Source organism: Pan paniscus, chromosome 9 (genome assembly GCF_029289425.2).
Source record: "Pan paniscus chromosome 9, NHGRI_mPanPan1-v2.0_pri, whole genome shotgun sequence".
NCBI classification, from domain to species: domain Eukaryota; kingdom Metazoa; phylum Chordata; class Mammalia; order Primates; family Hominidae; genus Pan; species Pan paniscus.
The window spans coordinates 116,674,274-116,694,091 of record NC_073258.2 but is presented as its reverse complement, the minus strand read 5'-3'; the positions used below and the strand labels follow the sequence as shown (position 1 = coordinate 116,694,091).

General features: G+C 44.2%; 1 long non-coding RNA gene across 1 annotated transcript in view; it reads right to left on the bottom strand.

Annotated features, from left to right (window-relative positions):
- Positions 1-19,818, bottom strand: part of LOC117975034 (uncharacterized) — a 345,337-nt gene that overhangs the window by 18,704 nt on the left and 306,815 nt on the right. Inside the window, exon 8 of the long non-coding RNA XR_010113389.1 lies at positions 3,286-3,436. This is a non-coding gene — a long non-coding RNA (uncharacterized LOC117975034). The remainder of the gene's footprint in view (positions 1-3,285; positions 3,437-19,818) is intronic.

Below are 19,818 nucleotides of genomic sequence, written 5' to 3'. Positions count from 1 at the left end.
TAGGGGTTGTTTGTTACCATAGCAAAACTGGCTAATATAGTTAATGTCAATCAATGATGAGGAAATTAATCACATCTGCCTTCAGTTAAGCTTTTTTAAACTTGATTTGTTTATTTAATTGATTGTTGTCATCTTCACTTGGGGTGAATAGCATTGATAAATAAGAGGGTCTGTTTGCTTTAATGAATCCATGGGAGAGTGTTGTTGATTTTTACAGACTCCATGTATTAAAATTTGACAAGTCCCATGGCTGGGCCTCTAGCTGGGTTTCCCTTCATTAGTGGTTGACGAGGTCTAAACGTAGCATAGACTTGGCCATTTTCTGCCCTCAACCTGTGGAGAACACATTCCCACAAGCCCTTCCCTGGAATCCTACCTACTTTGTGTGGACAGCCTTCTTCAACTCCAATTCAGTGACTATTTAATTAAGCCCTCAGTATGCCCTGGGTCTTGGGAGTGTATCTCCATTATCTTATTTGGTCCTCCCAACTATAATAATAGGTGTTATTGTTGCCGTAGTTCATTTAGGTTGCTATAACACAATGCCATTGATTGGGTAGCTTATAAACAACAAAATATATTTATCAAAGTTCTGAAGTCTGGAAGTCTAACATCAGGGCAGATTTGGGGTGTGGGGAAGGCTCGTTTCCTGCTTCATAGATGGCGCCTTCTTGTTGTGAACTCACGTGGCAGAAGGGGCTATCCAACTTATTGGGGATTCTTTTGCAAGGGCACTAATGGCAATCATAAGGGCTCTACTCTCATAACTTCATCACCCCCCAAGGGCCCCATCTCCTAATACCATCCCCTTGGGAGCTCACATTTCAACATGTGAATTTTGGAGGGACATGAATATTCAGGCCATAGCAATTGTTACATAGCTTTTGAAGAAATCAAGGGTCCCAAGGGTCACCCAAGGGCACAAAGCTGGTAAAGGGAGATCAAGACTTTGACCTAGGTTTCTTTATTCTTAGCCTAGCGCTGTCATCACCACACCAAGCTACATGGATTGAAGGTGTTCTGTGTCAGCTTAGCATCTAGGATCAAATTTGCCAAAGGCTCAGGGACATGGGTTCATGGGCTTGTGGTAGGAAGGTGGAGTGGAAGACAAGACCCTTTGTACTTTATACATTTATATTACAATATATATTTTATTGCCCAACATAAATTCATTTAAATTCTATTCCTAGGACAGGCAGTCCAACAAGCTATGAGACTGAACTCTAGGTAGGTCCTACCTTTTTGGGTGAGACTTCTGTGTCCTCTTGGAAGAAAAGCATTAGTGAAATTAAAAATAGATACCTCTGGAAGACAGCCAGTCTCCAGGGGGACTGTAATCTTTGAAGAACATTCCCACCCTCAATTCTCTGATAGTGGCAAGGGTGTTGTATTAACAACAACAACAACAACAACAATAACAGAACAATAGCTTCAGTGTCAACAGATATTTTACAACATGCTTTCATATAAATTGCCCGTCTGCTGCTTGAGAAGGCCACCAAGAGCCGCTGTTGTGTCACCAGGCTGTTGACTGCCATCTGTCTGGGGCTCAAGGATTCCAGGAGCAATGATATTGGACTCCCCCTACTGCTGGGGTATAGATAGGCAGAGGCAAAGAGGCAGGCAATAAAGAGGTGAGCTTGTCTTTGCATTCTTGTTTGGAAGGATTGAAAGATCCTCTCCATGAGCCTAAAAGAAGAGTGTTGGGTGGAAGACTCTATCAGTACAAATATCACTAAGGCCTGGGTATTAGAGGCTTGCTCTCGACATACTGGTGACGATGTGCTGGTTCTATTGCATGAAGTCAGAGACACCTTATGCTGACCCCAGGACTCCTCCAGCCCCTCTCAGATAGAAATCAGTTGCGGGGGGGCAGGCCTAGCAGGACTTCATGGAGTCATCTCATGTCTCTCTTGCCTCCAGAAAAATAAAATGTCTCCTCGATAGGCTGGGAAGCCCAGCAGCAACTGAAGAGGCCTTTCCCTTTCCCTTGTACCATCAATTGACTGAACTATAGATTTGCCCTGGCTTCTTATAGGGACTTAGGGAGAAAAAGCAGTAGTTCTCGGTTTACCTGTATATGACTCTCATACAATTTCAGCTCTTGGGAAGGTTTTGTGGGATCCATTATTTTCTCCCCAGCCAGCTGAATTACAAACCCATCTCCTTTAGGACAAAGGGGTCCCAGCAAGAGAGTGTGGATGACCCAGCACACGCTCAAGTTCATCACTAAGAAAAGTAACTCCAACACAAAGCCATGGGATGCAAGTAACATCTATCTGAGAAGGGTCAGCATGTTCTCTGGAGTCTGGCCTCAGGTCCTGCAAAGGGAAGGGTTTGGGAATGGACTTTGGAACAGCCAGATCTCCCCACTCAATGCAAATGAGAGAAAAAGGGGTAGAACATCTTGCTCTTCCTGGGAGCTTTCTGAATTGAAGCACACAGCCTGGAATGTTCCCCTAGAGTGGTGCTGAGGTCCTAAAGAAATGCATGGGTCCTACTGACTGTGTGCTAGCCCCTCTCCTTGGTTTTTCTGGACTGGGGGCCCACCCTGTCCCCTTGTGCTAGGTTCTGAGTACATCTCCTCTAAGCTTTGTTACCCTGACATCTGCATTCTGGCTCACCACTGCAGACTAACATGGTCAACAGAAATGAGGCACACTCTTGAAGAGTTATGATTCTTTCTTTGTGTAAGCTGTTTTGAGATCAAGCAGAGAATCACACATAGACCTGGTTTGTGAGTGTCTCACACTCTGAAAGCCTCAGGCTCTGAATCCTAATCCCTTTCCTTTCCACCCTCTTGTTTCCCTGGAATCCTGGGGAGTAAACAGGTAGCTGCCTGTTATACTGTCCCCTTGGGCCTGCTCCCCCTGGGGAACCCCAGCTCTGCCATACCCCAAGCCTCAAGCTCTCTTCTGAGGGTTTCTTATGCATGGGTCTCTGTGCCAAACCCACGCCAGGCCTAACCTATCCTCTCACGATAGCTACGGAAACAGGAGGAGGCCTCAGACCCCAGGGTAGCCAATTTCCAGCCTGCCAGTGGTCTGTGTGGTGGTCAGGCTTTTCAACCTTCCCAGTGAGTGGTGGCCAGTCCCAGATGGTGACTAGCCACATCTGTTGTACTCTCCCTCGGAAGTCTGAATGTAAGAGGTACAGAGATTTGGCTGCTGAGTTCCTTGGTGATGGTAGAAGCCAGAGAAGCAAACGCTGAGAGTCGCCAGGCTCTTCTGTGGAGGGATTCTAGGTCAGGGGCAAGGCCTGCTGCTGGGGGCATGATCTGCTGACCTTGTCTCAAAAGCTGGTTGGCCCCTGAGCGGCTCCCAGGCCTGTCTTTTCATCAGGCTGCATTCCTGTGTTCTTGCAACAATCTCAGCAGCCTGAGTATATTTCTTTTTTCTTGAACCTAAAACTCACACAGAAAGCATCGTTGAGAAACCTGGATTTAGAAGGAAGAGCAAAAACAACTCATCAGAGCTTTCTTGGGCTCTCGCCAGTCTACTACTTTTTTGTGCCCCCTATGACATAATCTGGAGCCTGTCTGAGCAACCCATCTGGGTCAGGTTGAGGGGTGCCTCTGGCCCTGCCTTGAAAGCAATGATCTGTGGGAGGTTTGGAGGACAGCAGGGGAAGAGGCCTTGCCCCTGCTGTTGTGTAGCAGCTCCAGGAGAGGTCAGAGAAGGCCAGTAGGGTGGGAAGGGCTCCAATCCAAGAAGATATCCCTTTCCCCTTCTCCAGCCACTCCAAGCAGAGGAAGGGGAGAGGTGGGAGAGCAAAGTGAGGATGGTGAGAGTTGTGGTGTGGGCTGGGGGCGAGTGTGGTGGATGGGAGAAGGGAATAGTATTGCAACCTCCCCAGGTCTCTGGCTCTTGGCTTGGGCCCAGTCAGACAGTGGGGAGATGCATTGAGTGGGTGCCCAATGTCTGGGCTGTTCTTCTTGCCTCTAATTTTGGCTTCTAGTCTGATGTCCTCACTTCACCCTCTCTGCAGCCAGATCTGAGTCTCCCACTCCCCTGGGAAGAAAGGAGCTTTGTCTGCCCAGAAGTCTAGCATGCACAGCAAATGGAGAGGCAGGAGTTCTGCAGCCCACCTCTTTCAGGAAGCTTTCTCTGCTTAATTGTAACAGGACGCTCTTTATTCTAAGTTGTACCACCAGGGAATGTGAGTTGGACTGCCCGACCAGGAGGACAGGAGCCCTGTCAGACTTGCTTAGTGACTATCCTGAACGCTTAACACAGTGTTTAGTCCAGGGAAGGGACTCACTAAATACTCAAGGAAGGAAGAAAGGAAGAAATAGTTTCTTTTTTAAAGCCAAAGTGTTTTTATTTTAAATAAAATAATACACAACTTCCAGTACGTACAGGTAGATAGCAATGAACTGTGATGAAGGGATGGGAGAGGGTCCATGACTCTGCATCTGGGCTCCCTTTGTTTCCCTGCAACTGTCTCTAAGGAATCTCTGCATCCTTTGAAATTCAGAGCCAACCCCACCCATTTTCCAAATAAAGAAACTGAGGTCCCCAAAGGAAAAGTGGCCTGTCTAAGCCAGAACAGGCACCCAGGCTATTGTATATGTGCTCTGTGGAGACAATGAGTTCACACATGGTAGGTGCAGGAAGCGTTGGATGAATGAAGCATTGGAGGGAGGCGGCAGGAGAGGGGGAGTTGTTGATTCCCAGGCTGTGTGGGCCTGGAAAGAGTCATGAGCAACACCCGTGAGGAAGGATGCCGCACCAGAATCAAATGTATTGTATTTAAATATTCCCCAAGTCATTTTGTGTATTTAAGTCTTAATTCATCTCCTCTAAATCTCTCCAGCTACATTAATGTGATGACTTTGACAGAAAGATGAATAACATTATTAAAGAAGCTTGTGAGCAAATTTCACTCATAAAAATCTCTCATCCACTCACGTGCTCTGCAATGCCCACTCCATGTTTGTTTCTGTTGACTTCCCAAGTGTCTGCTGAGCTGGGCCTCAGGTTGCCGGAGGAAGTACGTGGGAGGGTCAGAGGAGGGAGGAGGATGCATTTCACACCCACTCTTAAATCTTTCCCTTTCGTTAAGAAAATAAATACATCATTTGAACCAAGAGTCTCCAGGAGTGCCAAGATTCAGGCTGGAGAGAAGGAGAAGGCAACGCAGAGCCTGCTTCAAGAAAAACCTCCAGTGGGTGCACAGAATGGGAAGCACAAACAGCAAGTGACTAGGGAGGGTGTCCTCGGTGACCCACGACTCAGGACAGGAGGGACCCTAACTACAAAGTCATCTTCTGGGGATTCCTCCCAACTGACGCTTTTCAAAATGCTGGCACAGGCCCAGCTGGAGACAGCTCTGGAAGCTGCCATCACATCCTGTTCCTCCTCCCAGAGCCCTGCTTGGCCTCGCTGGCTAGGGATTTATGCCCCTCTTTGCCAAGCCGCCCTGATGAATTGCTTCCAGGATGGCAGCGAAGTCAATGGTATTCATCTCACCGACGTCTTAACCTTCTCCTTTAAATCATTGCTCATGTTGGCAGCCGTTTGTTCGCTCCTGACAGCCTGGCCCGGGCCTGGCTGCTCCATTAATGAGACTCCCAGCCAGAGAAGAGCCTGCAGGGCTTGGCAGGGGCTAGAGGAGCCTCTGCAACCTTCTCCTCAAATGCCATCCCTTCTTTACCTGGCCAAGCTTCCATTTGGTCACCTGGAGTCGGGGAATCTAACCTTAGAGCCCCAAAGGATCCTCCTGTCAGGCACACCTCTCACCTATCACTTACCATATTATTTAAAAAGTATCTGTTGATATTACCAGGCTATTAGCGCTTCTAGGCCATGGACGTGCATGCTTCCTCTCAGTATTCCCAATGCCTAGTGGAGTGGCTGGCTCATAATAGGTACTCAGTGGCTATTTGGTAAACAAACTGTTTAAATTGTGGAGTGGATACAACTTCTTTGGAAAACTACTTGGCAGTCTCTGCTGAAGCTAACGATACCTATGCTGTATGACTCACTGGAGTTTATATCCAACAAAAAGTGCTTGTGTCTACCAAAGACATGTACAAGAATGTTCATGGCAACCTTATTCCTATAGGCCTAAACTAAAAATTGCCCAAATGTCTATCAACAGTAAAATAGGCCAATAAATTACAGGCATGTTTATTCAATGATTCGATTGCATTTGCGTTAATGCAGCAATGAAAAAGGACAAAGTACTATTCATACAATATGGATGAATTTAACATTTAAAATGTCAAACAAAAGATGGCAGATACAAAAGGGTATGTAGTGTATGATTACATTTATATGAAATTCCAAGACATGCAAAAGTTATCTATGATAATTAGAGGTCAGAATGGTTATCTTGGAGGGGTGGATGGTGGTGGTGGTTATTGACTGGGAGGAGATATGAGGAAGCCCTCTAGGGTATTGGAAATGTTCTAAATTTTGATCTGGGTGGTAGTTATACAGGTGTATACATATGTACTAAATTCACTGGGCTATACACTTATTACCTGTATACTTTACTGCATGTAAGTTAAACCTTATTAAAAATGGTTAAGAAAATCTGAAATGGTTCTCAATCATTTTGTAATCTGCGCCTCAATGTAATCTCACACTACTGCATATCTAAAACCAGACAAAAGTGTTACATTGAGTTGTTTCTGTGTTTTAGATTATGAAAACAATTGATATATTGCATGTGCATTTTTTTACTCAAGAGAATGCCCTCTAGAAATTTTAAACATATCGCTCCCCACTTCCCAACACCCTGAGTACAAATCATCACATTCGAGAATATTTACTTCTTAGCACAAAAGAGATTCATTGCTTCCCAAGACCATGTCTCATTACAGTGAGATTGTAGGTACTAAGAAGAATTAGTAGCTCATAAAGATACGGGAGTTGGGAGGGGTAGGAAGCTGTCATAGTGGAGAAGCAAAGAGGGTTTGTGTCCAAGAACCTCAGCATCCTTAAGAGGTCTGAATTCAAGGTCTTTCCCAAGAAGAGCAAGGGGTATAGAACATCCCTTACCTTATCTCACCTTAGTTCCCTGAAAACTAAGCCGTGTGTGCCTTGTGAATTCAGATGCTACTGGATATACATGGGGCTGACAGCTTGAACCACTGCAATCAGTTTGGGTGAAGACAGGAGCTATGAGGGAACAAAGGTATCAAAGCCAGGTCCAAAGACAAGGGCTGGCACTCAGGAATGGTAATAAATGGAGCAACAGAGCTGCCAACAGCTCCTTGGCCTTAAAGCTTCAGCCTGGGTGCAAAATTCAAAAATCTCAAGATAGAGATCTGATTGGCCCAGATTGAGTCAGTTGACTGTCTCTAGACCTATCTAGGCTGAGACCAGAGAGGAAGACCCAGTATTTTAAATGACTGCTCCTGCATTAAACATGGGGACGGTGGATGCTAGGTGCTAGTGAATGAGCAGTGTCCTTAAGGCAGGGCTGGTCAGAGACAATACAATAAATACCCTTTATAAGAAACCTAGAAAGCAAGTGGTTCTTTCTTCAATCTACAGTTGTAGGCAGAATCGGATAAACATTATTTTCTCCTAACACTGTGACCATAAGATACCTATACTTGGTTGATGTAACCTATATATTAACTTCTGTTATGGTGAGAGTTTGTTCATAGTTTGACCTTGTTTTGTTTCCTAGTTCTTCAGTCTGTTTGCCATTTGGCACCCTGGTACCTCAATCTTGTTATTTTGACAATTTCTTGCCTGGATCCAGCATTCATTTACTTCAGTCAACTCCTAGTTGTTGGGTCTACAGTCCAAACTGAAGGGTATGATGGTGGAAACTTGACTGCATATTGTTGAGTTGCTGATACCATCTTGGTAGGTGAGGAGTTTCTTCTTGGGTAACCCATTTAACCTCTTTGAGTCTTATTTATCTTCAGGTAAAAATCAAATAATATTAACATACAATTCTATCTGCCTTCTTCATTACATCCCTCCGTTTGATCCTCACAACAAATCTATGAGATGGGCAGATATTTGTTAATACAACTCTTTTCTTACATTTGAAGAAAATGCGACTGGGAAAGGTCAAACAAGTTGCTCAGAGTTCTAGATACCAGTGTTAAGTGGTAGATCTCGGATTCAAATTCAGGTCTTCTGATTACAAATCCTCTATTTGCCTAAAGATGGAAGGTTGAGCCAACCAAGTGACTTGTCAGATTCCTTCCAGATTTAAAATCTACAATTCTGTAGAAAATAACAATATTAAGGTAATATTAGCTAACATTTATTCAGTGTTTGCTATGTTACAGGCACAATTCTAAGCATTCTATACATGTAGCTCATTTTATTCACATAATAACCTCATGCTGTACATACTATAATTATGACCGTTTTATGGATGAGAAAACCAAGTCATAAAGAACCAATTACCTTGCCCAAGTTCAGATAGTGAATAAGTGATAGATCTAGAATTCTAATGCAGACTTTCTGGCTTCAGAGCCTGGGTTCTTAACCCCTACTGCCTCCTAGGGTGACAAGAGAAACTTCCTTTAGAACTCTCAAAACAATAGGGACTGTCTGCTCTGTGTCCCTGGGATTACATAGCACAGCCTCATTGAAGGTTTGACAAATCCTACCAAGGGGATCCAGGGCTCCATGGGAGGGTGATATAGCACTAAACACCTCTAATAATTAGGATGAGAGGTGGTGCAGGATGAAAGGAAAGGAGAAAATGCACTTAAACAGCATACACTGTGACGAAGAAGGCAAGAAGTGAAGCATGGATTTGGGGGTTCCAATAGGGTTTGAATACTCACTATGTGTTTGGCGTGGATAAATGGCCTAACATTGTTGAACATCAAGTTCCTCATCTGTAAAATGGGAATAACAATAATCCCTACCTCCTGGGTCTAAGGTGAGGATGCACATGAAGTACTTAGCACAGTGTGTAATATAATAAGTGCTCAATTAATACGTGGTAGCTAGAAATGTTAGATTGGATGAAAGACTAAAGCAAATGAAAACCCCTTGGCTGCGCAGCTTTGTTTCTAAGGAGCTTGCATTCCAAGAGGGGAAGTAAGCCAGAAGAAGAGCATTTGTTGGGCATTCCTATGTGCTCCTCAGAGCAAAGAAGTGCAGCTTGGAATGAGTACTGTTTCAGTCCAGCCAGGAGGGGTAGCGATGGGACCTGGAGGAAACCAAGACACCAGGTAGTGTGCTCTTAACCCAAGGAGAGAGTTTCCCTCTCCATGCACCTGGAGAAGATAAAGCCACATCGCTTAAGGAAGGAGCCTCAGTTAACATCCTGGCCCAGCCCTTTATTAGTTGGTTACCTTGAGCAGGTGAGTTACATTCTCTGGTGTACAGCAAGAGGACAGGAAAACAGGTACCTAGGGCTCTAGTCCAGTGCCTGGCACATAGGAGGCACGGTGTCCCTCTTTAGGTGGCCGTTAGTATCATCAGCAGTGGAGACATTACAGTGATGCCATGAAACGTCTGGGCCATCCCTTTCCCTAAACCAGGAGGGACACTATACCTGCTGCCCTTCCCCATCCGCCACAAAGAGCAGCCCTGGTGAATCTTCCTTCCCCACTGCCTGGATTTGAAACCTTAAGAAATTCTCTTTCTGCTTTACCCTACAACCCACTAGGACACACCAAATATAGCAGAAATCGTACTGTAATTAGAGCCGGTTGAACTAAGCTTTGGGTAATTCACTCAAATATCTCTTGAGCCTCCGTTTCTTCATCTATAAAATGAGAAAGACAGTTTTTGAAAGGGTAGTTGTGAGAACGAAACTAGATATCATTTGCACAGATTGATGGTCAAGGTTACTTGAATCTGCCATGAATCTGGAGGGTTGGGCTTTCTTTACCTCCTTATCTCAACCCTCTGTGCATCTTTCCTTCATGCCCTAAAGGGAACATAGCACTGCTGCATGCAGCATATTCTTGTTCTACACAATGGGCACACTCAGAGCTTGGCCTCTGCATGTACACATGCACATATGTACACACACACACACGAGTGCATGGCACACGGGCATCTCCAGGTCATGCCCCCCCGACACATACGTGCACTGCACACAGACATATCCAGTTCAGGCGCGCGCGCGCACACACACACACACACACACGGTACGGCCGTCGTGTGGCGAAATAGCAGCAGGAGGAAATTCCCCCGTCCTCTCTCCCTATGTCGCTTTGTTCTGCCTGCACAGGCAACAAATTAAAACAAGAACCCCCCACCGCCCAGAGCTGCCTGGGCTTCTGCCACATCGGCTCTAATAATAGCTGAGCAGAAAGGCCCCCTGTCCGTCAGGCCCGGGAGCCAGGAGGCAGCGCTTTTCATTCGCAGCCAGAGAAGCGGCTGGGAGCTTTTGCTGTGTTTATTTGGTGTGACTTTGGGGCGATTATATATTGTTTCTTGTCCTCTCTCTAAGTGCTTCATCAGAGGTGGGGGGAGAACAAGGGGTGAAGGGGCAGTAGTGGGAAGGAAAGCAAAAAAGAAATTCAACTTCCTGAGAATACACACACACGGGGCGCTCCGTCAATGCAAGCACCAGCACACGGCAAAATTGAACTTCCCCTGCCTCACAGTGGCCTTTGAAAGCATTCAATTATCTGTCTGCACCTATAGAAAATGTTAGGGATTGCTTCCAGAAGCCTTTAAAAGGGTCTATACATAACAGAGGCGCACGCACACTCTCAGCGGCAGGCTGAAAAACAACAACAATCTATTCATTTACCTTTGAAAAAGCCAAAAAGGTATAAATTCTGCCCAGAAATCCATCTTCCTCTCTCTTTCTTTCTTTGTCTTTTGCCACATCCCTTCCCCACCTCTCACCCTGTCGCATGCTTATTTATTTATTTTTCAGCTAAGGCCACAGAAGGAGCCAAAGAAGGCAATGTTAATGCAGAGGAAAGAAGCTGAGTTTATTTTGCTGGAAATGCTGGGTCCACTCAGGCAAAGCAAAGCCTCCTCAAACTGGTTCCCTGCAGGTCTCCCATTCAAATGGAATGCATTTTCATGGCACACCCACTGTGGCACAGCACCAAGCACTGCAGTGGATGCCACTTTACTGGGTTCTCCAAATGAATCTTTGAAGTGAATGGTGTTCCTCCCACTTTGCAGATAAGGAAAGTGAGGCCCTATTCAGATCTTCTGTCTCTCAATCTCGATTTCTTCCTAGCTATACCATTTTTGTCTCCTTCCTGGGCTCTGACTCACTAGAAAAGACACTACGGTAGGCTCAATGGATCATGTCCAAAGTTACCAACAGCAACAAAAGGAAACTGGTTTAGTGGACAATGTTTATTAAAGGCTGAGGAACACTGTGATGAAAATAAAGATGAAGATGATGATGATAAGGATGAAGTATAGGGAAAAATACTGACTTAGAAGGTGAGTGCCTCAGCTATTAATCTCAGCACTACTACCTACAGCTGTGTGACACAGCAAAAGTCACTTCACCTTTCTGTGTCTTCAAGAGGTTGGATGAGATCAATGGTTTATCCTTAGCTAGGTCTCTAAGGATACCCCTGCTCCCTGCATGGGCTGTGGGGTAAGTGGATGGAACTTAGGAATCTGTTTCTACAAGAGAAGCCCCCACCTTTTAAAATACCTGGTTCATGTCTTGTAGTTCTGCATGATGGTTTGTTAGAAGAAAGGCTCCTACTATTAACAGGATGAGATCCAAAGGCTCTTCCTGTCAGAAGATTCCATGATGTGATGGTATCATGGCATTCAGAATCCAAGGAGCTCACGCCTCTCTCAGGACCTTAACACCACAGAAAGCAATGGCAGAAATAACTTGGGCCTAGATAAACAGCTGTGTGGTGGGCAAGGAGAGGCTGTACCCCTCATATTGCCACCGAGGCAGGCTGGGGAGACACAGCTGGTGGGATGAATCCAAGACCGGGATCTTGAAGGAGAGCTGAGGGCCTGAGGCTGACGTAGCCATCAAGAAACAAGGGATACGTCAGTGAAGGGGTGACTGGAGTCACAGAAACTGGATGGGAACTGGAGAACTGAGTCAAAGTGGAGCTGGCTGAGAAGGAGCGGGGAAGATGAGGGAGCAGCGCTGTGCATATCGTGAGCATTTGTCCACCTTCATGGGCAGGCGGAGCTCAGTGGTTCTGGCTTAGGGAGGTAGGGTCATGATGAACAAAGGGCTGGTTGTAAAAACCTGGTAGTGCATGCACTTCTCACCTGAGTCCCACTATCCCCTGTGGACACAAATCCTGGACAAAGCAGAGCATTCTCTGTTCCCAAGTGTGTTTTGTAAGGTGTTTAATGAGCCAGTCAATTCCAAATCTCTCAGAGCAGATGCAGTTCATTACATCTGTATGATCAAGGGTCTAATATTGAACCACAAAATCACAGGTTTGCAGCATTTTGGCACCAAGAAATCTTACAGGTCAGTTAGCCCAACTTCACTACCATCCAAAATCAGGGCTAGACTTTGGGGTCAACTTGCATTTGGAACACACATCTCAGAGCAGATGGGATGGGCAAGATGGACTGTTTCCCAAAACTGGGCCAGTACCTGGGAATGATCACCTGAATGCAACACTCATAGTTCTCAGCTTTGTCTGAATTATTTTTACTCACACTAATTTGGTGAGATTGCTGGGAGGACTGATTAAAACCCAAGTTTGTCCAACCTGCAGCCTGGGGGCCACATGTGGCTTAGGGCAGCTTTGAATGTGGCCCAACACAAATTAATAAACTTTCTTAAAACATTATGAGATATATTTGCTTAGCTTATCAGCTTTTTAATTTTTTTTAATTTTTTTTGTGGGTTTCTTTTGCTATTATACATCCCCATTGTTTTATTTTTTATTTTATTTTATTATTATTATACTTTAAGTTTTAGGGTACATGTGCACAACGTGCAGGTTTGTTACATATGTATACATGTGCTATGTTGGTGTGTTGCACCCATTAACTTGTCATTTAGCATTAGGTATATCTCCTAACGCTATCCCTCCCCACTCATCCCACCCCACAGCAGTCCCCGGTGTGTGATGTTCCCCTTCCTGTGTCCTTGTGTTCTCATTGTTCAATTCCCACCTGTGAGTGAGAACATGCGGTGTTTGGTTTTTTGTCCTTGTGATAGTTTGCTGAGAATGATGGTTTCTAGTTTCATCCCTGTCCCTACAAAGGACATGAACTCATCATTTTTTATGGCTGCATAGTATTCCATGTTGTATATGTGCCACATTTTCTTAATCCAGTCTATCATTGTTGGACATTTAGGTTGGTTCCAAGTCTTTGCTATTGTGAATAGTGCCACAATAAACATACATGTGCATGTGTCTTTATAGCAGCATGTTTTGTAATCCTTTGGGTATATACCCAGTAATGGGATGGCCGGGTCAAATGGTATTTCTAGTTCTAGATCCCTGAGGAATCGCCACACTGATTTCCACAATGGTTGAACTAGTTTACAGTCCCACCAACAGTGTAAAATTGATCCTATTTCTCCACATCCTCTCCAGCACCTGTTGTTTCCTGACTTTTTAATGATCGCTGTTCTAACTGGTGTGAGATGATATCTCATTGTGGTTTTGATTTGCATTTCTCTGATGGCCAGTGATGATGAGCATTTTTTCATGTGTTTTTTGGCTGCATAAATGTCTTCTTTTGAGAAGTGTCTGTTCATATCCTTTGCCCACTTTTTGATGGGGTTGTTTGTTTTTTTCCTGTAAATTTGTTTGTGTTCATTGTAGATTCTGGATATTAGCCGTTTGTCAGATGAGTAAATTGCAAAAATTTTCTCCCATTCTGTACGTTGCCTGTTCACTCTGATGGTAGTTTCTTTTGCTGTGCAGAGGCTCTTGAGTTTAATTAGATCCCATTTGTTAATTTTGGCTTTTGTTGCCATTGCTTTTGGTGTTTTAGACATGAAGTCCTTGCCCATGCCTATGTCCTGAATGGTATTGCCTAGGTTTTCTTCTAGGGTTTTTATGGTTTTAGGTCTAACATGTAAGTCTTTAATCCACCTCGAATTAATTTTTGTATAAGGTGTAAGGAAGGGATCCAGTTTCAGCTTGCTACATATGTCTAGCCGGTTTTCCCAGCACTATTTATTAAATAGGGAATCCTTTCCCCATTGCTTGTTCTTGTCAGGTTTGTCAAAGATCAGATAGTTGTAGATATGCAGCATTATTTCTGAGGGCTGTGTTCTGTTCCATTGGTCTATATCTCTGTTTTGGTACCAGTACCATGCTGTTTTGGTTACTGTAGCCTTGTAATATAGTTTGAAGTCAGGTAGCGTGATGCCTCCAGCTTTGTTCTTTTGGCTTAGGATTGACTTGGCAACGCGGGCTCTTTTTTGGTTCCATATGAACTTTAAAGTAGTTTTTTCCAATTCTGTGAAGAAAGTCATTGGTAGCTTGATGGAGATGGCATTGAATCTATAAATTACCTTGGGCAGTATGGCCATTTTCATGATATTGATTCTTCCTACCCATGAACATGGAATGTTCTTCCATTCATTTGTATCCTCTTTTATTTCATTGAGCAGTGGTTTGTAGTTCTCCTTGAAGAGGTCCTTCACATCCCTTGTAAGTTGGATTCCTAGGTATTTTATTCTCTTTGAAGCAATTGTGAATGGGAGTTCACTCATGATTTGGCTCTCTGTTTGTCTGCTATTGGTGTATAAGAATGCTTGTGATTTTTGTACATTGATTTTGTATCCTGAGACTTTGCTGAAGTTGCTTATCAGCTTGAGGAGATTTTGGGCTGAGACAATGGGGTTTTCTAGATATACAATCATGTCATCTGCAAACAGGGACAATTTGACTTCCTCTTTTCCTAATTGAATACCCTTTATTTCCTTCTCCTGCCTGATTGCCCTGGCCAGAACTTCCAACACTATGTTGAATAGGAGTGGTGAGAGAGGGCATCCCTTTCTTGTGCCCGTTTTCAAAGGGAATGCTTCCAGTTTTGGCCCATTCAATATGATATTGGCTGTGGGTTTGTCATAGATAGCTCTTATTATTTTGAGATATGTCCCATCAATACCTAATTTATTGAGAGTTTTTAGCATGAAGGGTTGTTGAATTTTGTCAAAGGCCTTTTCTGCATCTATTGAGATAATCATGTGGTTTTTGTCTTTGGTTCTGTTTATATGCTGGATTACATTTATTGATTTGCGTATGTTGAACCAGCCTTGCATCCCAGGGATGAAGCCCACTTGATCATGTTGGATAAGCTTTTTGATGTGCTGCTGGATTCGGTTTGCTGAATCCAGTATTTTATTGAGGATTTTTGCATCGATGTTCATCAAGGATGTTGGTCTAAAATTCTCTTTTTTTGTTGTGTCTCTGCCAGGCTTTGGTATCAGGATGATGCTGGCCTCATAAAATGAGTTAGGGAGGATTCCCTCTTTTTCTATTGATTGGAATAGTTTCAGAAGGAATGGTACCAGCTCCTCTTTGTACCTCTGATAGAATTCGGCTGTGAATCCATCTGGTCCTGGACTTTTTTTCGTTGGTAAGCTATTGATTATTGCCTCAATTTCAGAGTCTGTTATTGGTCTATTCAGAGATTCAACTTCTTCCTGGTTTAGTCTTGGGAGAGTGTATGTGTCAAGGAATTTATCCATTTCTTCTAGATTTTCTAGTTTATTTGGGTAGAGGTGTTCATAGTATTCTCTGATGGTAGTTTGTATTTCTGTGGGATTGGTGATGATATCCCCTTTATCATTTTGTATTGCGTCTATTTGATTCTTCTCTCTTTTTTTATTAGTCTTGCTAGTGGTCTATCAATTTTGTTGTTCTTTTCAAAAAAACCAGCTCCTGGATTCATTAATTTTTTGAAGGGTGTTTTGTGTCTCTATTTCCTTCAGTTCTGCTCTGATCTTAGTTATTTCTTGCCTTCTGCTAGCTTTTGAATGTGTGTGCTCTTGCTTCTCTAGTTCTTTTAATTGTGATGTTAGGGTGTCAATTTTAGCTCTTTCCTGCTTTCTCTTGTGGGCATTTAGTGCTATAAATTTCCCTCTACACACTGCTTTGAATGTGTCCCAGAGATTCTGGTATGTTGTGTCTTTGTTCTCGTTGGTTTCAAAGAACGTCTTTATTTCTGCCTTCATTTCATTATGTACCCAGTAGTCATTCAGGAGCAGGTTGTTCAGTTTCCATGTAGTTGAGAGGTTTTGAGTGAGTTTCTTAGTCCTGAGTTCTAGTGTGATTGCACTGTGGTCTGAGAGAAAGTTGGTTATAATTTCTGTTCTTTTACATTTGCTGAGGAGTGCTTTACTTCCAACTATGTGGTCAATTTTGGAGTAAGTGTGGTGTGGTGCTGAAAAGAATGTATATTCTGTTGATTTGGGGTGGAGAGTTCTGTAGATGTCTATTAGGTCCGCTTGGTGCAGAGCTGAGTTTAATTCCTGGGTATCCTTGTTAACTTTCTGCCTCATTGATCTGTCTAATGTTGACAGTGGGGTGTTAAAGTCTGCCATTATTATTGTGTGGGAGTCTAAGTCTCTTTGTAGGTCACTAAGGACTTGCTTTATGAATCTGGGTGCTCCTGTATTGGGTGCATATATATTTAGGATAGTTAGCTCTTCTTGTTGAATTGATCCCTTTACCATTATGTAATGGCCTTCTTTGTCTCTTTTGATCTTTGTTGGTTTAAAGTCTGTTTTATCAGAGACTAGGATTGCAACCCCTGCCTTTTTTTGTTTTCCATTTGCTTGGTAGATCTTCCTTTATCCCTTTATTTTGAGCCTATGTGTGTCTCTGCACGTGAGATGGGTTTCCTGAATACAGCACACTGATGGGTCTTGACTCTTTCTCCAATTTGCCAGTCTGTGTCTTTTAATTGGAGCATTTAGCCCATTTACATTTAAAGTTAATATTGTTATGTGTGAATTTGATCCTGTCATTATGATGTTAGTTGGTTATTTTGCTCGTTGGTTGATGCAGTTTCTTCCTAGCCTTGATGGTCTTTACAATTTGGCATGTTTTTGCAGTGGCTGGTACCGGTTGTTCCTTTCCATGTTTAGTGCTTCCTTCAGGAGCTCTTTTAGGGCAGGCCTGGTGGTGATAAAATCTCTCAGCATTTGCTTGGCTGTAAAGTATTTTATTTCTCCTTCACTTATGAAGATTAGTGTGGCTGGATATGAAATTCTGGGTTGAAAATTCTTTTCTTTAAGAATGTTGAATATTGGCCCCCACTCTCTTCTGGCTTGTAGAGTTTCTGCTGAGAGATCAGCTGTTAGTCTGATGGGCTTCCCTTTGTGGGTAACCCGACCTTTCTCTCTGGCTGCCCTTAACATTTTTTCCTTCATTTCAACTTTGGTGAATCTGACAATTATGTGTCTTGGAGTTGCTCTTCTCAAGGAGTATCTTTGTGGCGTTCTTTGTATTTCCTGAATTTGAATGTTGGTCTGCCTTGCTAGATTGGGAAGTTCTTCTGGATAATATCCTGCAGAGTGTTTTCCAACTTGGTTCCATTCACCCCGTCACTTTCAGGTACACCAATCAGATGTAGATTTGGTCTTTTCACATAGTCCCATATTTCTTGGAGGCTTTGTTCATTTCTTTTTATTCTTTCTTCTCTAAACTTCTCTTCTCACTTCATTTCATTCCTTTCGTCTTCCATCACTGATACCCTTTCTTCCAGTTGATTGCATCGGCTACTAAGGCTTCTGCATTTGTCATGTAGCTCTTGTGCCTTGGTTTTCAGCTCCATCAGGTCCTTTAAGGACTTCTCTGCATTGGTTATTCCAGTTAGCCATTTGTATAATTTTTTTTCAAAGCTTTTAACTTCTTTGCCATTGGTTTGAATTTCCTCCTGTAGCTCGGAGTAGTTTGATCATCTGAATCCTTCTTCTCTCAACTCGTCAAAGTCATTCTCTGTCCAGCTTTGTTCTGTTGCTGATGAGGAGCTGCATTCCTTTGGAGGAGGAGAGGCACTCTGATTTTTAGAGTTTCCAGTTTTTCTGCTCTGTTTTTTCCCCATCTTTGTGGTTTTATCTACCTTTGGTCTTTGATGATGGTGATGTACAGATGGGTTTTTGGTGTGGATGTCCTTTCTGTTTTTTTAGTTTTCCTTCTAACAGTCAGGACCCTCAGCTGCAGGTCTGTTGGAGTTTGCTAGAGGTCCACTCCAAACCCTGTTTGCCTGGGTACCAGCAGCGGTGGCTGCAGAACAGCGGATACTGGTGAACCGCAAATGCTGCTGCCTGATCGTTCCTCTGGAAGTTTTGTCTCAGAGGAGTACCTGGCCGTGTGAGGTGTCAGTCTGTCCCTACTGGGGGGTGCCTCCCAGTTAGGCTACTCGGGGGTAAGGGACCCACTTGAGGAGGCAGTCTGCCCATTCTCAGATCTCAAGCTGTGTGCTGGGAGAACCACTGCTCTCTTCAAAGCTGTCAGAGAGGGACATTTAAGTCTTTAGAGGTTACTGCTGTCTTTTTGTTTGTCTGTGCCCTGCCCCTAGAGGTGGAGCCTACAGAGGGAGGCAGGCCTCCTTGAGCTGAGGTGGGCTCCACCCAGTTAGAGCTTCCCAGTGGCTTTGTTTATCTAATCAAACAACTAACTCCACAGTGGCAGGCGCCCCTCCCCCAGCCTTGCTGCCGCCTTGCAGTTTGATCTCAGACTGCTGTGCTGGCAATGAGTGAGACTCCGTGGGCGTAGGACCCTCCAGCCATGTGCAGGATATAATCTCCTGGTGTGCCGTTTTTTAAGCCGGTTGGAAAAACGCAGTATTAGGGTGGGAGTGACCTGATTTTCCAGGTGCCGTCTGTCACCCCTTTCTTTGACTAGGAAAGGGAATTCCCTGACCCCTTGCACTTCCCGGGTGAGGTGATGCCTCGCCCTGCTTCGGCTCGCACATGGTGCACTGCACCCACTGTCCTGCACCTACTGTCTGGCACTCCCCAGTGAGATGAACCTGGTACCTCAGTTGGAAATGCAGAAATAACCCATCTTCTGCGTGGCTCACGCTGGGAGCTGTAGACCGGAGCTGTTCCTATTCGGTCATCTTGGCTCCTCCCCCTCGCTCATCAGCTTTAATACAGCTCATTAGTGTATTTTTTGTGTGTGGCCCAAGATAATTCTTCTTCTTCCAATGTGGCCTAGAGAAGCCAAAATATTGGACACCCCTATTAATATAACTTATTTTGTTCATACCCATACACATCTAAAGGAGTGATAAAGAAGGGCTTTTGTTTCCTGAAATTACATTCAGAAGACAATATCACTTTTAAGTTTTCAGACTTTTTATATCTGTTTTGTGTAATGTACCAAAGGTGTCTATCATCAGTAAGTATTATTAGTCCCACTTTATAGATGAGTAAACTGAGACCCAGGACACCCAGTGACCTATTCAGTTATTCAGTGAGTTCAGGGCCAAACGGGAGCTGAAGTTCAGTTTCTCTCTTTCACCCAGCTTCCCTCACACAGCCCACCCTTCAGCAGCACCCCCATCTGCTGAGCTCCCTATTTGGACCTGCAGAAATCTTCCGACCCCAGGGCCCAGCTTTAAGCATTGGGGAACTGAGGGTAAATGAGAGAGTGACTTTCCCATGGCGTGTAACTTGTCGACCAATTTGAAGAGCATTTTCTTGGCCAGTGCTCTAATCCCAATGCTTGAGTAATGCCCTGAGACCACATCGACCGGGATCTGGGAAATTCCGACCTGACCGCAGCTCATTGTAATGGCCTCTGCCTAGGTGACCTTCTCCCTGTCAGAAAATACATCTTTTCTGCAAGTCCCTGGCGTGCAAACATCACTGACAGCCAGCTTAGCCCAGACAAAGGGCTTTGAAATGGTCCAGATAATGCATCGAGGGGAAAACTGTTTTCCAAGTGTGTAATTCGTCCACTATTAACCTGCAGCTGTGGAGATGGCCCTG